We start from the raw sequence: 24,861 nt of genomic DNA on the forward strand, positions 1-24,861 counted from the left end.
CCAATGTTTCAAAATCATGTTTCAGGAAACTGTTAGGGAGGGAAAAGGAAGGTTTCCTTTCTGTATGTATTTGTAAGCACTCTACCTCTTTCATAGTATAAAAATATTATGTATCTGCCTTAAGAAGGTTGTAAGGGAAAGCCCGAGAAATTGTTTTTTAAATATATATTGGAACAAAATAGTTTGGGGAGGTTACTCTAATTTAGATGGTAATTTACAACCACTCCTGGAATAGCTATTTTGGCAATACTTCCTTCTTCTGTAAACAAAATACAGCTCATAAAATCATCATACCAAGAACATATAGAAATATGCAATACATACAGTACATCTTTTTTGCACCACTAGTAATACATGATGAGGTACGTAATTTGTATAAACAGTCACAGATGGAGCTTCAGTTTTACTATTAGGATCTCTCATAAAGCACTAATTACTTGGCTTAAAGGAAAGCACTAGGGAAAAAATGGTCTTTGTGGATCAGAAAGATGGAATTTGAAGTTTCTGTTTCATAATTACCTACACCTTTATCCTGGTTCAGGCCATGCCATGACCCAAAAATCTCTGAAAATAAAGGTTTCAGTTTACACACTTCAAAAGCTGTATCTGCCTTTCTGTTTCCCCATTGATAAACTTGTATGAGGCAATAATTTAAATAACCTGCCAATTTTATGGTAGTATTTGAGTGTTATTCTTGCTGAGAATATTACTGGCAGAAAATACATTCTTTCCCTGCACCTTATCTCCCAACATGCACATATCAGAAATGAGCTCCTGGCACAAATAATAATAATAAAAAAGACTATCTCCCCAAAAAGTTTGCGTGTCAGGACAGGACCCACATTTGTGATCTTGAAGAGTGAACTCAGAGAAAAAGTTCTATTTATTGTGCTTTTTGAAATTAAACGTCATTGTAAATGTGGGTAATTTAAAACTAAGATAGTTAAACTTTTGTCTCAAATTGCACAAGTTTCTTGCTCTAATAAATTTGTCCGCTGATGGTACTAGCAGTCTTTTCACTGTCTGAAAAATTATTCAGATCACACACGACATCTAAAACTCATTGCTATGAATCTTCTTATCCAGTGGGGCCAGCCTAAAACACCTCAAACATTCTGTAAATAAGTTCTGCAGTAAAGCATCCTTACTTGCGAATGGCAGAAGCAAGTTGCATTTTTAATTCAAGGCATCGCTGGGTTTTCTCCGACTGATGAAATTTGGATACAAAGCCTTAACGTTCCAAGAATACAACCTGCTTCTGGTATTTGTCCTTTCACGCTTTCAAATTCTCGATTGCATGAGTCTTTTGATTAGAAAGAATACGCATGTGTGTGCTAATAATTTTATCTAGGGATTAATAATTGCTGTGGAGATTCATTTAGGAATAATGATGATTTGAAAAATATTAATTAACCAGTTGGGTTGAGAGCACTGGCTAGCAGCATAAGATTTCCAAGCTTTTGATTTCTTACATGTACTGTTGTTCTGTGAATCTATATTTTTCTGCACCTAACTCTAATTAATCTTAATTTTCTCTCTAAATAATCTTATATATTTTTTCTCTTATTTCTAACCCCTTGCTTTTAAGATTCCAGGGTCTTGTTCTGTTTATTAAGTAAAGGGTGCTTTCCAGATACAAATGTATATTGAAGAAAATTAAGGTAGTGCTTAGAATGAAGTGAATGTTGTGATTTTACGGTGTTTAATTAATACTAGAACACTTGAAATATTGTCCTAAAATGAATGGGATTTGCTGATGAGTTAGTTTATATTTTATTTTTTGATACTAACCTACTTCTCCTAGGGAAAAAATATTTTTGTTCTTAGTCCAACAGTTGTCTCAAGAATAAGAGTAATGAGCATCTGAGAGTTGACTGTGGGTGAAATGATGTGACATGCCAATGACATTTTCATTAAAAAAATATTTTAATGAGAACAGGAAACAGAAGGGGGAGGAAAACCCTCTAGATTCACTGTTAGCTACCAAAAAGTACAAATATTTACTTTGGAGTATGGTGGTATGTGTATAAATAAATAAATATATATATATATATATATATATATATTCTTTCCACAAAATAATCTTTAAAGAAATGCCTAAGGTTTTTGTAATGAGATATAAGTAACACAGAACATAAGGGTAAAGTAAGACTGAGTTAAATGACCGGAGCTACTCCTGTTCTTTGCATTACTGGAAGCAGGAGACTCTAAACAGTAGCTGTTTTTAACTATTCTGACAGTTTGTTGAAATACTCTACTATTGAAAGGCACTGGGAAATGTAATGTGCTGCATTTTAATATGCATTTGTATCACCTTTTTGTTTATAGCAGCAAAAGTTATGTCGTTATAATGAAAATAAAAAGATTAAAAAGTCAGAAAGAAACAAACATCAGCTGACCTCTCCCAGGTGGATCCACTTATAAAACTACACCAGTATCTATCAATCTCAGTTATCCATACTTTGGTTTATTTGACTGGTACCAAATCAATTCAGATTTAAGTGTTGGGGAGGATAAGATAGATAAGCAATAAGACTAAATAATAAATAAAAAACCCACAAAACAAAACAAAAAAACAACAACTTGTGTTTGAGTAAAACGTCCATGCTTTCCCTCTAGTGCATCAACCATTTTTACGAAGCATGTTTTAATCTGAGACACAAGTACTGTAGAAGCATGCAGGGTATATACATGGCAGCATTATCGTCTTCCCCAAAATACTGAAAATAAAGACTCATTCCTACCTTTTGTGGTAAATATATACTAATGAATGAATCACCAAGTACTTAGTGTCAGATTCAAGCTTGGGTCTGCAGGACTTACTCCTAAAAGGCCAGTGCCACAGCAGGCAGGCACCCTTGGCTCTGGCTGGGGCAATGCCTCCTGCACCACCCGGCAGTTCTGCTGCTTTGGGGCTGGGGGGGGGGAGCAGGCAGAAAGCATACATGCTGCAAAACTCGTTACATTACATTATGTTAAAGTTGATGAAGCCTTACAACTGCCTGCAAAAACATGTTGATTACAGAAGAATAACTGTTCAAAGTCATATAAGGAAAGGCAAAGAGAAAAATGCCTGCTGAAACTGCTTCTGACTGTTGGCTAGTGTGTATGCACCTGAAATTTTCGTTTGAAATCAATCAAGATGTTCTATAAACATTTGCAATGTCATATCAGCCAGTAAGAGCCTGAGAGGGTAATTCAAATGAGTGAATACTTTTTGTGTATCTCAGAACACTTATACAATTAATCATTCCCTTGAAAAATGTTTTGAATTTTTGCCAGTGCTTATATTGGTACAGAGCCAGTGCAGAAATAATTGAAGGTCCTTATGTTTAAAAATTGTAGTATGTAATAGAATTTGGGAATGAGGGAAAGGTCTGGGTTCACATTACAGTGATATCATCCCAGAGCTCAGATGCCGTGTCAGAAGGGGGGGTGCAAGCTAAAACAAAACAGGAAAAAATCCCTCCCCCTCCTTCTCTTTTCAACTGTTACCGTGATGGCTCAAGCCCTTCTTTTCTCCCACACTGTAATTGAAATCTAAAGCCATTCTTGTTCCAGTCTTTAAATGCAACAAAGAATGAGATGTGGAAGTGTCTTGTGTAGGGAGTATTTAGACCAAAAGAGTAATTGATCTTTGGTTTGAATTCTAATAATCTGAATGGGTAAGGACATCTTCCTTCATTACTGTCTCTTCCACACTTGGTATGCAGGGATCCTGAAGTTCTAATAAGTATCAAAAATCCACTGGAATCTGTACCTGACAGTAACATACCATTTAAAATAAATGAGACCTGCCTAACCCACTTCAAGCACACACAAAGGCAAGTTTCCTACAAATGTCTGTATGCTGTCTCAGCTTCATCTGCCAGCTCAGTGTCTTGGTTGCCCTTTCAACACCTCTCCTACTTCTGCTCTAAGGTCCCTTAAAACGGAGACTGACAACATCATGCCAAACTATGTTAGGCAAAAATTAGGACATGAATAATTTTACCCCAGAATATTTTTTACTTATGCCTTTGGGTGAATATGGAATAATAAAATGGTTATCACAGAAGAATAACCTCATAAAATTCTGACTGAGTAATATATTGGTTGCTTCTTTTAAAAGAAAGCCTTAACTCCATTTTATCTGCAGAGAGGGACAGAGGAAATAGAAAGGGGTGCCTAGTTTTTAATGTCTTTAGTCTGGTATTTAGAGTTTTGTTGGTTCCTAATATTTTTTTAACTCAGAAATATATTTAAATGAAAATCCATTAGGTAGACCGATTTTCAGAGCAGAAATAATGACGTTTTCTTCAGTCTCTGACTTTACAAGTTGTGCCACAGGGAGATTTTACCTTTTTAAGCAAGTATTTCTGTGCAGTGAACTAGCTCTGAAGGGCTGAAATTCATAACACAGAATTGTAGTGGAAGAGTTAAAGGCAACTTATTTTTGCATCTTCTTGGCAAACAAATAACAGCTTTTTTTAAATATACACGGTGGAAGGCAATGATCCACATATGGAGGAAATGACACTTACCCTGCAGATGCAGGAGATGCATCCTGCACCTTCTCCAGGCACTGAAATTCACAGCTTAGCAATTAAACCTGTGAAACAAGAAACTGTAGGACAAGATGCCACGGCAATGATCAAAAGGGGAAAAAAAGAAGGGGAGAGGCAAGGAGGGAGAGTAAGAATAAATGTTTGCTCTCTATCCTTATAGCGGAAAAAAAAACCCCAGCAGCTAAATATGCATAAAGGTTCGTATATTATGTAGTGTTTGGAGAGGGTTGACAATACTGAAGAATTTGAGTTTCTTGATCCTTTTTCTCTCCTTAAGTCTTGGACTTGTGTAAGAATAATCAGTTAATTCCAACCTGGACATTTAAATTGGCTTTAATCTCCAGCATCCGAAGGCTACATTTCAGGTGTATTTGCTGTTCAGGAGGCCAGTTAAAAGCTCATCTGTTTGAAGTTGAGTATTTGGTGACTTTTTTGTGTTACTGTTGCTTTGTTTGTGAATGTGGAGTCAATATTGTCTCTACAGATCATTCCACAAAGATCTTGCAGTTTAGGCAGGTGGTTTGGTTTTTTTAGTTTAGTTTTTTGGGTTTATGAGTGATAGCTCTTTCTGCATCATGTCTGATTAAATTAGGGTATTTTAAAATTTGTGCCTCTGGAATGAGAATATTTTAGTGACAGCATTTCCCAATAACATGAATCAGCTGAGTTTTCATTTGCAACATAGGAAGTTTAATATTGATAGTATTGCAGTGATGATCTTCTAGCAGACAAATAAAGCACTCCACTGAAAATCAAATAACCTCTGAGCTGGCAGTCCTAGGCATCAAAACTGTCACTGGTGTGTTTGGGTAGGAGAGAAGGTGGTTGTACACAAGCCAGACTGATGCTTTCCAGCAGAATTTAATGATTCTATCAAAATTTTCAAAGAGGAAAGATGAAAAAAAATCTTTGGTGCTACAATTTTGCTCTCATGTGAGAACCGCAAAAGTGTACTGGTTCAGACTTAGATCAGTGCAGTCGACTTGGAGGTTCTCTGATTACAACTTGGATACCAATTTTAACTAAATTGGTTTAGAAACCAATTCAGATCTATAAACCACATCAGGCTAAATTGATTTAAGATTCTCTTAAACTGATTTAAGAGAGACTGCACCAGTGAGTTGCACGGATTTAACTAAATCTGTTTCTAAACCACTTGAGTTTAACTCAGTGTTCATACTGTATATAGATCAACCTTTAGATGTGGAAGTTAAGTTCCATATTTTGCAGTTGTTCACTTTGTTTATTTGATTCATCTAGGTCTATGTACAAATGTTCACTGTATACAACTATTTCATTAGCAGCAAGCAGCATGGAATGGGAGTAATAATTTTATTTTCTTTAGATTGAACTAATATTTGGAAGAGGAGAAATTTGGGATGTATATTACAGTGCTTTCTTCTGAAACCTTTAGGAGGATGAAAAGGCACTGGATGATAATGAAATTGTATTTTGAGCTTTTTTCCATAAAATGAAGTAGTCATTCTAGTGTGCGAAGTGCTATAATTATAAAGCAATTTGCCACCCTTAATGGGAGGACTTTTATTTCATAAAATATTAACAAAATATAATATCGGTGCAATAGGTTAGGAACAGTCTTATTTTCTCCATAAAAAGTCAATTTATAACCACTGCAGACTGTCTTTCTCAAGATGACTATATTAGGCTAACTGATCCTTTTACAGAAGTATCAAAATATAAATATTAAAAAAATCACGACAGATGTCTCATTTACCTTTCTACTTAGTAATCAAATAGTTTTCACTGTCTGTCTCTAATTTAGAGGCTGGTGTTGTTTCTGCAGATGATTGGCTAAGGGAAGTAGCATTTAATCAGTGCCTAAAAGAAGTACAAACATTTGAGGCAAAACTACATTTAGAAGGGTAATCAGCTAGACAGCACGTACCTATCTCTCAGCTTGCCTAGAAAGCATTTGTATAGGCTAGCAAGTAAGGAAAAATCAAACTTCTTCCACAGTGAAGCAAGAGGAAGGAAAGTGAAGGAGCATCTGTAATTACAGGATTTCAGCTCTGATCTGGGCAGCTGCAAAGCATATGTATCATATGAAGAACAAAGGATTAGAAATGGCAGAATTAACCAAGCCTTAATGGATTCTCTCTTTCATTTGCTATCTTTGTTACTATTTTTAATTAACCAGTAAATTTCCTTTTTTTTTCTTTCTTTTTCTTTTTTTTTTTTTTATTTGCTGCTGTTATTGTTCCAGTGTCCACTCAACTAGAGCACGATCAGCTCCTAGGGAAGTCATTAATCATATTAATTTTGATAGTGCTTCAAGATCAACTAAGAAATAGAACTTTCTAAATAGTTGAGACAAAGATCATGGAGGAAACTACTTGAGCAGAATGATAAACATCATTTTCTTATTCATAAATGAGAATCCCCCTCTATGTTCATGTTAGTTAGTGTGTTAGCTAGGTAGAAAGGTAGGGATGTGCCAGGACAGACAGGCCCAGAAACTGTCCTTTCATTTTAGCAAACAGTTTATGTTCATTGCACAAGTTTACACCATAGATAAACTGGATCCTGGTAAAACAGTGTGCCAAGTTCTGTCCAGTTTTTCCACTGACCCAGAACACTCAGGTAGGATAAAATTAGATAGATTTGATGTTATCTCTGGAAGCTAGAAATCATTGGTTTTCTTTTTTCTTTTCTCTTTTATTTTTTAAATCATTAATGACTATATATCAGTAGCACAGCCCTCTATTTAAAACCAAATCAAACAAAACCATAGACAATCCATGGGCTATCATTTGCATGAACTGTAGAGTTGTGTCCATTAGAGAATATTCACTAAATGCTTTTTTCAAATGCAGCCCCAGATCTGTTTGGCAAAATACATCTGTAAGCTTTTCTAAGTGGACTAAACCTCTGTTTTAATGACAATTGTTGGGTTTTTTGCATTTTAAAAAATCAAGTAAAAACAAACCAAGAAAAGTAAGAGCACCATTAACAAGCAGCTAAAATCTTCTATTTCTAACTGAATTTTGAGAGTTCGTTTTCTGAATAGCACAAAAATAGCTTAAGGAAATGACATCTTTCTGATTGAGGATACAATAAAGATCATTAGTATCTTAGCCATTCCAATGCCTTGGGGTCCCATCTTAGTGTCCTTTATGCAAGCAAAGCTTCCACTGATGTTACGTGGACTCTACCAGGATGTGAGCTGGTGATTAAATGGAAGGATCGGATCCCAGCAGTATAGTTAGCAAATGTGTTTGGTGCCTAAGAATTCAGTGTACAGTGTAAACTTAATTATTAGCTAACAAATCACTGTGAGCTGGATGTATAGTCAGTCTATCAAAGCTGCTGGTTGGAAAATCTGTATCTAGAGAAGTCATTCACACTGGAAACCCATCCTGCATCTATTATTAACAGGGTGGAAGCAATCTTGCTTGTGTCTCTATGTATGTTCACAGCTGTCTGGCAATCAGGAGTGGTGGAAAACACAGAAGAAACATTGCCTAAACTCGTTGCTTGCGGGTTGAAGAAGCAGTGTGTTGCTATTTATCCCTGTCAACAGCAGGCCCTATTAACTATTTTTAATGAATCACCACTGCTTTTACTTTTGCCATCAGCCATGACCTTCACCATTTAGAAACACATGGTCTCTCATAAATGATAGTCTATGACATATAAACTTGAGAAGGATTCTATCATGGCTCAAACTACAGTATCTATCACTAAAACAAACTGCTCATTCCAGCTGAAGAGACACTCATATATATCATGGAACCAGGCTTCCATATTTTGAAATTTACTGCCCTGCATTGGTGCTTCTTTTTTTTTTTTCTTTTCTTTTCTTTTTTTTTTTTTTAAGGGGGCCATGCAACCTTGCTCACTTAATACTTTTGATAAACTTCTACTGACAAGGAACTTGATTAATGATGGTTAAAAGAATTGAATCAAGAGTCGGAAAGACAGGGCCAAAAAAGCAGACTGCTGGGCTGATGGAAACTAACGTCTCTACAGAAATATATGATGGACCCTCCTTTTTGCCATGCCAAGTAATTACTCGCACAGGCCTGTTGTAATAATTCCTATTACAGCCAAAACGGAAAAGTCAGTAACTCACAGCCCTGGGACAAGGTGAAGGCAAGGCCAGAGGAGTGTGGATCAATATTTCATTTACTCACTGAGGTTAGCTTCTATCCCTGTATCAAATTCTTTTACAGAAAGCCATGAAAGAAATGAGGTTTGCTGAAAAACACCAATACAGGGCCCTCATTTCCTTGGGGGTGCTCATAGACTACACGGAGCAACAAAACCTTTCAGCAAAACAATATGCACTCAAGGTCACTCATTACTTGCTACTGTTGGAAAATAAAGTGCCATTAGCCTGATATGAGTAATGTACATCAATCAACTGCAGACCAGCAAAAGTATGTTTTCAACGTGGTATTGCAGCTGAAAATGAATGAACTGTGTTAACGCTTTCCGAACAGTTTGACAACAGTGGAGAATTTTTCCTTTGGCATTATCATTTACTTCAGAGTTTCACTGTGACTTGTCCCTGTAAAATTAAGCCAGAGCATCTCTGGTTTTTGCTGTGCTTTATTACCATTGAATTAATTCTCATTAAGCAAAAGTCATTATTTTGATGGGGACAGCTGGATGCTTTTACTAAGCTCCTGCCTGTGCTTTGCAGGACCCTCAGTCTAAGGGCAGGTAAACAGAAGAAGAAATGTTCTATCATGTTAGTAAAATGATTTAAAGCAATACTTGCTTAGAATATAAGATGACATTGATGTACACATACTTCTACTTTGTTGCATACAGCATTTTTTTTCTTCCATGAGGAAGTTTTGAAGAAAAGGAGGACTTCAATGTATCACTTGAGAATTGCATGTTTTATGTAAGGCTACCACTATGCTGATCAGAAGGGCAAATGCAATATATGCTTCTGAAATAGCTAACATACACTGTGGTGCATTTTTTTGCTGCTTCCTTTATCTTTTAAATGTTGCCTTCCCTGTAGATTTGGGATTTCCAGAGAAGCTATTGGTCGTAACTGTGTTCTGGAACTACGTACAGAGTCCCTATGAAACACAGTCACAGTAACGTAGCTACTGTGCAAAAAATTCTTGGCATCTGGAGCATCTATCAAAATGCAAGTTTTCTTGTTTGAGCTTTCTCATTTGTATTTATTTCCATGAAAAGAGAAGAAAAAGTTCTTTTGCTTCTGTGCACTAGAAGGGATAAAATCATGCTTTTACTGAATGCTTTTTTGGAAAAAGTGTTTGGTGGGTTCTTTATGATTTCTTATATGGTTGATGGTATTTTAGATCTTTTCAAATCTTTCTGATCAGAAAGTTATGTTTTGTGTTATTAAAGTTCAGAATTCTCTAATCTTATCTTCATCATTGAAAAATTTATATTATATTCATGAAGCAGTACTTTCCCAGGAATTGCTGTGTCATCCTCTTTAAAAATAAAGGCATTATGTAGGCATAAAATAAACTGTTACAGAGAAGTGTGAAGAGCACACCTTTTTTTTCCTGTAAGATAGTAATCTTTTCTCCCCCCTCCCCCTTTCTCTTTTATAGCATTCTCTGCCTTTCTTCAGCATTTTGAAATTACTTACTAAATACGATATTAAGTCTTTGTTCCAGAATCTTATCCTGAAGACTTATGAAGGCATGCAAAAATAGTTGAAGTGTTTATAATTTTGCACTATTACTGTCTTTTGTAGTGGTGAAAATAAAGTCGTTTCCTTTTCTAGCACCATCTCCTGAGATCAGACACCCAAACCAAATCATTCTCATGCATAATGATCACTGAGCTACTTCCAGAACTAAACTCACTTAACCCATGTTAAGTCCATGTAACATAACCCAGAAATTATGGGCCAAAGGGAAAATGAGTGATCAAAGGTCGTATGTTAAGTCAGAAATGATTGTTGTCTTTCATGTTTGGCATTTTGAAAGTTTCTTGTAAGTTTGCTGCTGTTCAGTAGAGTCTAGGTACATCCAGTGAATTAATTTCATGTCTCCTGCGTAAACACATCCTGTACAGTTGTTAACAACTTCAATAATGCTCTTAAGTTTTCTGCAATCATAATGTTTTGTGTTTTACGGTTTGGAAGTATTGGCAGTTCAGCAAATATAGTCTTAATCCCAGTTCCTTGCAGACCACGCTGCTTCCATTCCAGTAAATCAGTTAGTTGAACTTTAGTTGAACTAACTAGCATAAACTAACTAACATAAACTGTTAGTTGAACAGTAAATGTGTTTGATTTTTTTTCCTATGGATTTCCTTCTTTAAAAATTAAGATTATAGTAATTATAGTACTGCAGAACACTTGCCTCTGCTTCCTATTGTTCTTCACGTGCTATTTCTTTCTCATGATTTAATGTGAAATGATGTACAGTGTATGACTCCTGCGACAGTACTGCCTCCCTTCCTTCTTCATGTCTGCAAGAAGAAAAGAGATGAACATTTATAACTGCCTATGAAATGAAATAGATCAGTTTAAAGATAGTCTGTCTTTCTAGTCACATAGAGAGGCTCTTCTGGATAAAGGGTCCACTACATTTGATTTTCTCTGTGGTTTAGATGTGGAGTCCACTTTGTAAAGAGGGGGTAGTTCAGTCATAAAAAGTCTAATTATTCCTTGGTGAGATTCTTTGAAAAGCACAGAGGAGAATTAGAGAACCTGTCTCCTGTACTAGCAGGAGAATTAGAATTACAATTTCCTTTTTTTTTTAAAAAATCCTGTTGTTTTGATTAAGTTATTTTTCAAAGTCTCATTCACTGCAGGTAGCAAGTCCATAACACTGTTTGGGGCTCCTCTATGCCTATGTTTCTAGAGTCGTTGAGGCCCAAGTCCTCAAAGTTATTTAGGTGACTAAATATAATTTGAAATGACTCAGTGGTGTCAGTAGTTCATTCTCATGAACTTTCTTTAAACAGGGTAAGAGTATTACTTTCATTTACTGGGAGGAAGATGAGTGGTGAAGCATAAATAGATTTAAAGGCATTTAGGTGCCCAGTTACACCCAATGGGAAATAGGCACCTAAATACCTGTGGAAGATCTGGGCTTCACTTACTATAGGGAGGATCAGCACATGGGTGTTAGAAATCTCTGGAAGGTTCCTATGCTTCCACTTGCAATGAATACCTCTTTCAAGAATGTCTCAATCGGGGCAGGAGGGCCTTGTGATGGAAGGCTGAATGCTTCAGAATGTTTTAAAAGAAAATTAAACCCCTCTTTCCCCCCTTAACTTTCACTAGTATAAAGGAATCAAAGATTTCTTTTTCTGTTCGCAAACTACCACCCTAACTTTTGCGTTTGCTTTTTTCCTATTTCACAAGAAAATACTCTGGTGGTTCCTGGTGTCACCGAGAACTAGGAGTCATTACTTTGTGTCGGTGAGCACGCTTGTATAGCTCTCATAACAATAAAGTTGAGTATGGCAGTATTACTCTTTGAACCAGAGTGTTAACTGAGAGATTGGGGTCACATCCGTCACCCAAATGTGAGACAGTCTGCTTGCACTTATAATAAAGAACAAATGTTTGGTCTGGAGGTCAGGATTTTTGGATTCACAGTGCACTTAGTTAGATCAAAGTCTGATCTGGGGTCAAAATCAATATTGCAAATTGCAGCTAAAATGACAAAGAATATGTTTCCATCTATGTTATATTTTAGGTACAGTAGTCTTAACATATAAGTAGGTCAATTCAATTAAGATGTAATTTCATTAAGGGACCATAACTGCAACTGGAATTTGGCTGCTAGATTAATTTTTTTGTCTAAAGCAACTGCACAGACATGCATTGCTCTTGGATGCTGCTCACTTGGGTAGTTCTGCTTTAGAGCAATAAACCCAGTAATCATTCAGTGCAATCTGCAAGAAAGTTTGAAGGAAATCAGAAAAAGTGTTTGTCAGTAGGGAATGTCTTCTTTTCTTGAACTGTCACAAGAATGCCTGTCAGAGTAGTATAGTAAAGCAGTCGAACATTTTAGAAATGTGCACTTTATAGAAACAGACCTTCAGTTTAATGCACTTGTAGAGGTACATATGCAAGTAGAGTATTTAGCAGTAGAGCCTTCAGACTTGCTTTCAAAAGAGACTTGAGACAAAGCATCTGATTCTAGGAAACTCCAGTTTAGTTTCTGTAATGTGGCAAGTCTAAGCATAGTTGACCATAGAAGACTTTACAGCCCTGGAATAAGGAGATGTTTTCTGCGTTCATGCTGGCTAAGGTGCAATGTCTGTCACCAATTAGGGTGCATGAAGGGGTGGCAGATGAGGAGGAAAGGGGAAATAATCTCAAAATCTTGGAAAAGGAGGAACATTGTGGAATGGCTTTTACGTAATCCTCTGTGGGGATTAATTTCATGTGCATAAAAGTCATATTGAGCTTTGTAGCCGAGTGTGATGCTGCATTTACAAAGGGTGTCTGTCCGCTGGGGGCTGAACTATATGTTTAGAGTGATCTGACTGTCTTAACTGTTGAGCTAGAAGAGGCGGTGTATTTCTTGCACAAACTGGAGAAGTTTATTTTGGGTTTCATTCCCACTGCCCATTCCCTTCAGGGCATCACCTGGTACTGCCATACAGCACAGAGCATAATATGCTTTTCTCCACTTACAGTGTAGAGCTGGGGAAGAAATACAGCCAAAGCTGTAGCCAAGCAAAGAGCTCTGGCTCTTTCCCTCTGCTGTGGGGGGCTTAAAAAGCCCCAGCTTGCTGACAAGGATCTGCTGCGTGTGTGTGGACGAAGTCTAGGGAGAAAGAAGATCATAACTGGGCAACAGCTGCTCTGTATGACTTGCTTCCCTGGTAACCTGGCAGCTCTCCAAGTCAAAATCTGAATAGGAGTTAAACTGCTGGAAGCATTAATTCCCCTTGCAGTTGCGAGCTTTTTCCTCCTCCTTCCTCCTCCCGCTGAAGCAATGCTCAGCAGAAGTGGAAGTATCCTGTGCCCGTGCAGGTTTTGGAGGGTTCGTGCTGTCAGTAGAACAGGGGAAACGTTGCTACACAGTGTGGTTCGTCTCGAGTATCAGCTGCCTGCTGTAACAAACAGGACTGGGATGTTGGCAAAAGACTCGTGTCTTCCCTGGGCTCCGTCACTTGACCTGCCCTGATCTTATAAGGAATTAAACACTGCATGTAAAAGCTTTTGTGATTGTATTGATATTTGGTGATTCCTGTTTACATGGAAGGCTTTTCTGTGAATTTCCAGTCATGTGTAAGGATTTTGGGATTACTTTCTGCTGCTTCTGGGTGACTTGGACATCCTCCCCCCACTCTCCCCCTGGTATTCTACATGAGCAGAATTTTCTTGGCAGATTTTCAGGAGCCCCCAGCTTATTAGCAGGTCCTTTTGAAGTACAAAACACTGTTCTGAATCTAAACTCTGTTGCAAAAATCAGTTTTATTTCCTTTGGATATTTATAGACATAATGTTTTAAATCTTCCCATTTTATTCATATTATAATTTGTGATTATTTCTTTTTAAGTACCTTTTAAATTGTCCTGTTTCCTTCCTGCTGCTTTTCGTAGTGGTTTTGTCTTGTGTTTTCAGTTAGTGTACAACGTTAGTCACTCATATATTCCAAAATATTGCAAAGAGGAAAAAAGAAAACTTCTACCTGTTGGAGAGCAAAGAGATGTAGATTAAGCTGGATGCAAATTAGTATCTATTGAAGAAACGCTGACATTTATTTTGTCAAGATACATAAAAAAGCAGTATACAATTAAAGAAGAGAAATACATACAGCTACTTTGTGCTTACTAGTAAGTTTTCTCTCCATGGAGGCAGCAACAACAGCAGCCCAGACAGTTTCTTAAGGTTTTTCCTGCTCCTCTGTGCCCTCTATTTTTGATCATCTGCCAAGGTTTGTGAATGGTGCCAAATCAAATAGTACAGCATCTCCATAAGTCTGCTCTTGGAAGCTAAGGAATTCAGCAGTTGAAGTGCAATGCCAGATATAAAAGAAGCAATTATAGTGGACTTCCAGGAGTTTAGATTGAACAACTTTAATATTTGTATATCAGATATTTTGAGGCTTCTTTTACTAACTGGACTTCTGCTTTCTGTATGCTCTATCCTCAGAATCTTAATCTATGCAAGTATAATCTTGCAAAAACAAACAAGGGTTTTCTCTCTTTCTTTCTTTTTTCTTTTCTTTTTTTTTTTTTTTTTTTTTTAGGTTCCAAAGTTCCTAATTTGAAAAAATGCAGATTTTGAAGCCTATTTCTGCGTGTACTGCCATTGGAAACTGAAGTGCAATGTTCGTCAGTGAAAGTGAACCTTTGCAGGAAGAACCATAGCAGGTATTTTGAGTACAAAAGACCACCTTCTTCTTTGCAAGTATTTGTCTTTCTTCACTTATGCAGAAGCCTTCTCAATTTTTTTGTACTTCTTACTAGGTAACAGTTAAGAAAATATTTGATGTGCTATCCTACAGTTTTTCAGGTTTTATACAATGAAATGAACTAACAGGCTAATGATGTTATTTAGAGTGAAAGAAAGAAAACTTGGATTTCTTTCATTGGATAGCAGTGTGCACACTTGCCAATTCTGACTGAAGTAAAATTCATCTCACTGTGACTGACTATCCCAGATCTATTCACTATTTAATCCTTAGGAACACAAAGAGGAGCTTTGCTCAAAATTAAACTATTTTTACATGTATGTTAGCGAACAGCCATACTTGCCTGGGGTCTGGAAAGCTAGAATTCATTTGCACTGGTTTAACATGCTGCTTGCTTAAATTCTAGATGAGGAGGCAGGAAAAATATAACTAAACTTGAATCTTGATTACAGCACAACAAGATTAGGGGAATAAATAGCAAAATTGATCTCACATATTTACTGATTTTCCTTGTAAAGATTCCCTTTTTAGCTTTCTATGTATTTTCTTATTGTCTCATAAAAAGCAATGGCTTATTACTACCCACATGACCCAGACCTTCCACACATTGCCTGTTTGCTACATGAACACTACTGTGTTCAAGGGGGGAAACAATTTCTTTGAATAGCTTTAATGAGATAAAACTTCAGTCTGTTTGCTTTGTTGTTTCAGTCATTTGTACCTTGGAATACTTGGACTATCATGATAAAGGGAAAAATGGTTGAAGATTTCCACTTTTATGTGATATTTATTGAAGTAGCTTTTGATTGTAGGGAGCTCTAACAAACCCTAAAACAAACAAAAAACCCCTTTTGCTTAATTGTACGTGGATTTTTCCCTTGTTATTTTACTGTGCAGGCTCAAGTCTTCACTCATGTAGATCAATAAAGAACTTGTTTGCATTATCAGGGCTAACTTTACACTTGATGTAGGTGCCTGGTTGTGTACAGAGGTTACTTGCATTGGAAATGCATGAGAGAAATCAAATCTTTTACCTGCTTTGGTTGAATCTAGGGACAAGTTCAATATGTAAAAAACTACTCCTTTTCCCTCCAGGGACTTAGTTCTTAACTGTAGCTGCTACAGCTCTGTTATTTATAGTCTCTGTGAGCTTGGTAGAAGTAATAATAATAATAATAAAAGATCCTAGATTTAATTTTATTTTTAAGCTCACTGCAAAAAGATCAGTCTATTTGTCTTGTAAGTTCTGCTTCACAACATCACATTCAAATTCATTCCCCAATTATTCATTTAGAAACATTTTGTAAATTTTATCTCTTGGACTAATGGGTAGCTTCATAGCTGCATAGACACAAATTTCCTACAGTAATGTAGTGCAGGCTCATTGTAAAAGATCTCACGCTTATGCTCGAGGGAGTTCGCTGTCCTTGTTAGCTGACTTTACCTGCTGGTGAGCTTCCAAGTTGTACTGGCATCTGTTAAAGACAGGGTTACTTTCTGTCTCATCTCTTCCCTTATTGTCCCCATCTCCATGAAAGATAAAGCAGGCGTGATGATTACCTATCAAGCAGATGTAGGTTCATGCACACACTGCAAGTCAGGTATGCTGGGGAAACAGTCTTCATGATATACATGTTTTTAATGACACAGTGACTAACAACTTCTCACTGTGGAATGGTTTGTTTCATCCCTGCAAATAGTGAACTGGTTATGCACCCTCAATGTATGGATTTTTTGAACGCCTTCAAAGGGCGGTCTCTTTTGGAGCGAACTGCATAAAGGCAAAAGGACAGGCACATTATGTTGTACAGTGCCAAAAGTCTGGGGTTCAGCCATGGAAGTGGGTGGCACTGCATGGCCTGGAAATCTCGGGTTATTGTTGAACTTGTGGCAGAAAGTTAGATGTCTCGCTTGGGACTGAGAGCAGACACTGAGCTTTAGGATGTTAAAAAGGCACGTGCTAGAGAAGAGAAGGCTGGCAAAGAGAAGGCTGTGTCTAAAACTCCTCTCCCTGCTATAGGTGTATGTGTCTATGCTCAGTTTTCAGCCATGCCTCTGGTGACTGCTGGTTTCAGAATTTGGAGCTGTGCTCAAGCAGAGGTCAAGGAAAGGAACTCTGTTTAGCTTCTGAGATCTCATGAGGTTAAAGCTTAAGTTCACAGGACATATTTGATCCTCAGGATGCAGCTACTTGGTTTAAGGTAGAATTGGTAGAATTAATTTTTAACATTTCATCTCTCAAGGCTCCTTGAAATGTGGAAAAAATAGTATTCTAGGGATTCTTTATACTTCTTGTATGTAAACCTGTTATTTTTTTTACTCAGTACTGAACATGGAAAGTTTTTTTCATTTAATATTTTTGTTTTAAAGTAACAGGTTTCTAGCTTTGAATTTTGCTAAAACATAAAATCTACACATGTGCATACATATGTGCTGTCAACCAGGTGACATTTTCTAGTATCTTTTCCCTAGAGAAGTAGGATATGTTGAAAAGAGAAGTAAAATAATTCCACTTTGCATTGGAAAGCAACCTTTTATAATGTGCAATCCTATGTTGCCACTTCCTTGAAAAAGCTTTCTTTTACCTAAAATAAACTTTCTGAAATAGCTTTCACCATTTGGGAAGCTTTCAACACATTGTAGGACAGAGTTCTTTTTTCTTCTTTTCCAATAATGCTTTGCACCATGCTGTGACTTGAACTTTATTTTCACATGTTGTGGGAGCATCAGAAATCCCTTGTCAATCCACCTTTCTCTCCAAATCCTTGAAAAAAAACCCAGAAAAATGGCATCTACATATAGGTGTGCTACAAATACATGTATATGGTAATTATAACAGTGGTAGCTAGCAAAACAAGATAGGCAAGCTTTCTGACATCATTTCCATGACAGATACTAATAGCAAATTCCAATTTTGCATCAGTTTGCAAGAAACTGGTGAAAGTTCAGGTGGTGCAGGGGCAGACCAATGATATTTTATGGTATGAAATAATGTTTTACAAGATGATAAAAAATCATGGTTTTTAAATTGCACGCTGGGTAGGAACTCTTCTAAGGGGAAAAATACTAAATAAGAGGTAGGGTTTTGTATAGCAGAGAGAAATGTTGGGCTAGCCAACTATTAAGTGTGGTGTCGTTAAGGATGCTTAATCCACAGTCTGCATGTTAAAAAACTCTGTTAGTTTAACCTGATTTGTTTTAAATACTAATGGACTTTTCACTTTCTGCAGCTATGTTGTTGGTTTTACTGAAGCAGTTTATGTATAAGTTTGCAAAATCCTGAAAACCAGTCAAGCAATGTTTGTGAGTTCAGCGGTTCATGTAAGTAATCCAAAATAAGCTTACTAAATGGAAATGATGATGTCTTTCACTGCTGGGTTTTTTTTCATTAAATTTAAGTTCATATTAATCCACATCATGTTCAAAGAGAGAAACTAATTAAAAGCCTGATCCTACAGTCCCAATTTCTTTGAATCAAGAAACGTATGATTTGGTCTTGCTATAGTAACAGTTAATGTTATAGATTCTTGAATTCACCTTGAGCAATTATATGGTTTAAAGTTTATGCAGCAAATTATTAGGTTTGACAATGACTCAGTCGTCAAGATTAGTTTTACACCAAATTGCTTGCAGATACCAAATGACAGGTTTTATAATGAAAGGTTGCAATTATTTCTAATTTCTTCAATAGTAGTCACAAATCACTGATGCTGATTCTGCCATTTGTATATGGCTTTATAAAATCATATCCCGGTGCGTCTGCCTTACTGGTCTTTTATTCTGTTCACAAAGTTGAATAAATCAGGTAAAGTTACAACTGTGCAGGAGGAATTTTCAGATAAATTATTACTGAATGATCAGGGTGGGTGTTCTGTGGAGGTTTTTTTCAGCACATTTGACTCTTATTATTTATTTTCCCTTGCTTGTTGATTGTGTTTGTTATTTCTAACCCACCTCCCCACTCCTTCTGAATGATTAGAGTGAACTGCAAAATGGATAATTAACTGTGATACAGTGTTACACTGATGTGACTATTCTGCTCCTAGTTCTGCAGGTAGAATGCTTAGCCCCTGGCTCAGGAATCTTTGCATTGTGTGCTACTCAGTACAGCATAAATGCTTTCAGTCTTCCCAAGCTTCTGAAATTATTCAATCCACAGAGGCTTATCACATTGCCAAGCTCACATAATCTCCTTATCACGGTCAGTCTCACAGAAGTAACACCATGACTTATCCTTGTGCTGTCCTGGCCAATATTAATGTATTCTTTCCAAATAAAACAGCTTCTAATTGCCTAAGCTGTGTGTGAGCTATCGTCCACATGGGTACTACTGCTATTACAAGTATTTAATGGCTTTGTAATATGGTATTAAGTATGAAAAAAAACAGGTAAAAGAAACTTTCTTTATTTTATACCACATTTCAACCTCTTGCTGCAACAGCGCTGTCTGCAACAGTGCTAATTGGGATTCTAATACAACTTTCCAATTGATGCTTTTATTTATAGTGCATGTTTTAACTACATTTTACCAAGAACAAAAAACTGTACTGCCAGAGGAAGCACCTAAAATCGCACAAACCACGTGGATTTCTTTTCATTAAGTACTTGTTTCATCTTATCTAAAGTTTTTGACCAAAGCTGTCTTAGCAGTTTATACCTATTCAGATCAGTACCTGCAGGTGGATGGCAATGCTATTCTGGCTTATATGAATATGTGACAACTTAAGTCTTCAATATTATCTGTTGGAGGGAGTCCAGAGGTGGCCACAAAGATGATCAGAGGGATGGAGCACCTCTGCTGTGGAGACTGGGTGAGAGAGTAGGGGTTGTTCAGCCTGGAGAAGAGAAGGCTCCAGGGAGACCTTACAGCAGCTCCCAATACCTAAAGGGGGGCTACAGGAAAGCTGGTGAGGGGCTTTCTACAAGGGCCTGTAGTGACAGGACAAGGAATAATGGCTTTAAACTGAAAGAGGGTAGATTTAGATTAGATATAGAAAAAAAAGAAATTCTTCCCTGTGAGCGGTGAGGCACTGGCACAGGCTGCCCAGAGCAGCTGGGGGTGCCCCGTCCCTGGCAGTGCTCAGGGCCAGGCTGGACGGGGCTGGGAGCAGCCTGGGCTGGTGGAAGGTGTCCCTGCCCATGGCAGGGGGGTGGGACTAGGTGATCTTTAAGGTCCCTTCCAATTCAAACAATTCTATGATTCTATGATGTAGATATTCATCTGAAATTCTTTCATATTTTGGTTACATGCAGGAAGTAGCATATCTAATGACACTTGATATACTGAGTTAAAGCAATATTTCATTTGGAGAATGCACTTGGAGCTTTCATGCATGTTTTGAAGATAATTTCCTCTTTTCTCTGTCCACAGCTTTTATGACAGTGCCCCCCTAGCCCCAGGGGTGAAATGTTTGCATTGTTTGCCCAGTACATGTATTCTTCTAAAATAGAAGTGCAGATTGTTGCAAAAGCCTTCTCAGTGCTTCTCTCTCGTTCTGACAAGATGTTAACTTTCAGAAAATGACTTTCAACAGACAAAAATGTCTTTCTACTTTCCTTAAAAACTTGTTACTGAAAAACTATGCCAATATTACTCTTGTATAAATTGCAGTAACTCTCTTGAAGTCAAGCTTCTTTAACTTTCAAAAAAATCTTAGATGAAGAGTAATAGAAAATAACCCAACATCAGTGGATGGTAAATAATAAAGTTGACTGTCCTCAGACAATTCGGGTTTCTTTGTGCTTAATGTTTATATATGTAAATATGGCCATTAAAGAGGGTGCATATTATACTTGAAATAAATATTTTAATATTATTTGTTTGTAATAAGTTAAAAAAGCTTTAACTCAAGTGGTAGGTTTTAGTTTTATATGTACACTAAATATTTTCTCGGAAATTCATAGTTTTTCTGTTGAGAGGGAAAAAATTTTATATCCTTAAGTAAAAGGGTCATAGAGTATAGAAACCAAAGGTACGTATGACATGTTATTTCTTTGGAATGCAGTTTGTTCTCAAAGGTTTGGGATTTTCCAAGGTTCGCATAGAGGAAAGTCTGGCACACCCAATTCCTTCACATTTGTGACCTTCTCTTATAAGCAAATACATCTCTGCCTTACCAGTCAAACTTTGGTATCTGCAGTATGATGCTGCTACATTGGAATAACATTGTCAGAAAATCTGTCAGTACCCCAAAAATGACAGGGGTAGTTACTGATGATCAGACTGTAATAAAACATTTCTGAGATATACCAAAACCAGCAACACGTGCTAAACATGGTAGTGTAAGCAGTCTTCTGGCCATTTAGCACAATACAATGAATTTTAGGAATACCTTCTGGAACATGACTCTTCCAGATGGAAAAATAATCTCTTACACTGCCTGGGAAGGGAGAGGGCAGCAAAGCATTTTAACAGACTATTTTTGGGAAACAGCAACCTTATTTCTTCAGCGTATTTTATTTGTTACAGGCTTGCAGTGGTGGTTTCATTCTATGGCATCTTGGTGCTATATAGCTAATATAAGCCATGATATTAAAGGCAAAATAGGTAGGAAGACTTGCAACTGCTTGCAGATGGGACAGGTCTCCATGTATATTCACACTAAGTCTGTACTACCAGTGCTTTGGCTAGCATTTCAGACCTATTGGTGTTTTGATTTTTTTTTTTCTTATTGCCAGGTAGTTTCTGCTCCCTAATTGCATTTACAGATACTGTGTTCTTGTATGATCTCCCAGCCAGCCTCTATTGATGGTCAAGACTGAGCGTATTTTTCCTTGTAGTGCAACGGCAATGATTTTATACTCAAGGCGTTGCCTTATGAATAAGACTTAAAGCTGGCTGGAGCTTTAAGTCCAGAGCTATATTTTTTATGTATTACTTAATTTCATTTTTGGACAACTATATTACTTTTCACTTCTTGCTTCGGTTTCAAAGAGGTTTTGTAAGACAATTCCTCTTTTAAACTGCAGTAAATACAAGCAATGGGTAAAATGGTATCTGTGTGCTTTTGAACGTATATATAGTAATCAATAGAGACAGAAGGCTCTTTATAAAATTAGAAGTTAGTATTTAAAACCTGTCTTTGAAATACTGCAGATTTTAAAATTGCTCTTAATTTAATTCTCTTATTTTAATTACTTGTCAAATGTTACCTTAATTTTTGTCAGATAGCCTTTTTGGTGTAGGTTTGGGTCAGCAGAAATACAGTGATGTCAGAACAGCACAAAGCAAGCAGGAAGCTGGCCATATCTCTTCCCATCCTGCTCTTGTGTGTAGGTTTTGTACTTGAGGAACACCTGTCATGTGGCAGAACTGGAAATATTGCAGAATTTTTTCTCTTAAACCTGGATGGTTTCAAATATTTTATTTGAGAAGTTCAGTGATGAGAGAACTATGTCTTTCTAATGAGAATTTCTTTTAACACTTTTTCTCATCTCCAGAAATACTAGTCCCAAAGTAGCAGATTTTTTTTTTTTCTAATCCAGAGATATAACAGCTTCCTGAAAGGCATGCAGCCTGCAATTAACTTTTTTCTTTGCTTTTTTTTGTTGTGGAAGAACGAAACTTTCTAACATACTCTTGACAGCCTGAGTCATTTGATGAGATCTTTCAAGGTAAAAGGGTCATGAAACATCACAGAAAAAGGAGACGTCTTCAAAAGCCCCAGGCCTTAACCTTTGCTATAAGTATAATTCTTTTACTTCCCAAGACAAAATTCTGAGCTTCAAAATGAACTATTTCTATCATATGGTAATAAACTAGTGTTGAATAGGGAGCAGATATAAAATTGCTCATCAATTCTGTTATTTTTTAAATTCTGGATTGGGAAAGATGATTAGTGTCAGGTCCATAACAAAAATGATTCCATTTATTTTTCTGTACCCTATTCTTTGGTCCAATCTCTTCTCCCAAATCAATTTTATAAGATACTACTTGGGACTTCTGTTTAAGTAATACCCATAATACCAAGAGAATTTGCAAAGGTGGACTTAATAGTACAATTATTAGGATCCAGCAGATACCAACTAAAGTAACAGTGTGATTGATCTCAAACATCAAACCTTGCAGTAGGTCTAATGGTCCACTGGCCACCAGTCAGAATGAAATCTTGATCCCATTGCCATGGGTGGGAATTGGCTGCATTGCTGTCGGTGCTCAGACTCTGAGCTATTCATTATCAGCCATATCGTCTGCTTGCTTTTCAAGCATGAGAGTGGCAATTATCTATGTGTAAAATAATTTGACTCTTTAAATGGAAACTAAGGAGTTGAAAAGTGTACCAATCTATCAATAAAAGAAAATGAAACATCAGAAGAATTTATGACAATTCCCTTAGCTCACTGTAGCCTTGTGGCACTTGTTATGAGCATTAATCAGGAAAGGCATAATTGATGGTGATAACAATAGTCAGGTGTGTAGCAGGGTAATTGAGAGAACTGTCTAATCTGATCAGAAAACTGGCAGATGTCATGCAGAACATCTGAAATGCTTATGGGCTGAGAATGCCAAGGCCCTCGACAGCGAGGTGAATAGATGTACTTAGCATGGACTGGACACCAGACACTATAGAGAATCTAAAAGCAAGGTGGGTAAATGGTAGAGTCTGAAACATGACTGTTGAAGGGTATGCTTCATTTAGGAAAGATAGAAATTAAGGTGATAGGTGATTTTCTATGCTAATGAATCTCTAAATACAAAATAACAGAATGGCTAAAACAAGGGGTTTGGAACTAAAATGCTTCAATGTTGGTTGAACAATGACCTAATGGAAAATTATCAGCAGTGAGCTATATGCTACCAGGCTAAATTTTAGTTGTAAGTGAAGAATCCTGTTACTTGGTTTGACAGAGCACTGTGAGAATTGTGTTTTGGTGAAAAGATTTATTGTTCCACAGAAAAATGAGTGAAAAACTGAGAAATTGCTGGTAGAACCCAATTTTAATTCAGTGCAAGAATGTTGAGTTTCTTTATCCAGTTGCTACAGAAGAAATCAAAGGTGATACAGTAAGCAGTGGGTACATAACAAGAAGGTGTTCACAGAGAAAAGCTTTGGCTTGGTTCATCCTTTGAATAATTTCAAATTAAGTAGAAATATATCTCAGACTATTTTTGAAGAAATGACTTAAAGAAATCAAAGTAAAGAGCTGTTCAGTGGAGTCACTTGGACTGTAGAACTTGATCTGGAATTGGTCTCTGCTTTTGGTTTAAGAAATGGTTGAAATTTTCATCTTAAGCAAGAGGGAATAAACTTGTAAGGAAGGTTTTGAGGTCCAGTTTTGTGGTGTTAAGCTGGGCAATCATCAAAAAGTTTAAGAGTAAAAATCCCACTAGAAATTAAGAAAGAAGCCGATGAACAGAGAAAAGAGACCTGTCACAGGTAGGAAAACTGGTAAGTATGACAAGAGAAGTGCCAAGCTCAAGATGTCTTAAACTTGGGAAAGAAATTGAATGTAAATCAATGGTAAATAGTTCCTTATCTATATTTTTAAAGAAAAGAAGGTGGTGAGAGAAATTTGGGCTTGCATTTAATGTAAATAAGGTGTAGACTGAGGATAATCTAGTTTTGGCCAAACCAGTTGGAGTTGGGTGGTGGTAGCGGGGTTGTCAAGGAAGCAACACTGTTCTTAATGAGAATAGAAAATATGAACATATAATCTTAGTAAAGCCAAAATAAAATAAAAACTTGGAAAACATAATATACCAATTTGGCAGGGAGAAAGTAGGAGAGAAAAAAAACCCCAACTGAATAAGTCTTAAAAAAAGGCATGTGAAACTGTGGTTCCTGTAGTTCCTTTTTATTTTTAAAAGATAGATAAAATTGTGTATGGTTTAAAAAAATGGATTAAAAGTTTTGTTTAAAAAGTGCATGCATAGAGGTGAGGATTATTGCAGGTAACTGTTGTTCTGGCTTTAATAGTATTCAGAACTTTAAAGAAGTAGTTAAAAGAAGATATTAAGAATCAGCAAA

This window comes from Falco naumanni, chromosome 10, assembly GCF_017639655.2.
Source record: "Falco naumanni isolate bFalNau1 chromosome 10, bFalNau1.pat, whole genome shotgun sequence".
NCBI lineage: Eukaryota > Metazoa > Chordata > Aves > Falconiformes > Falconidae > Falco > Falco naumanni.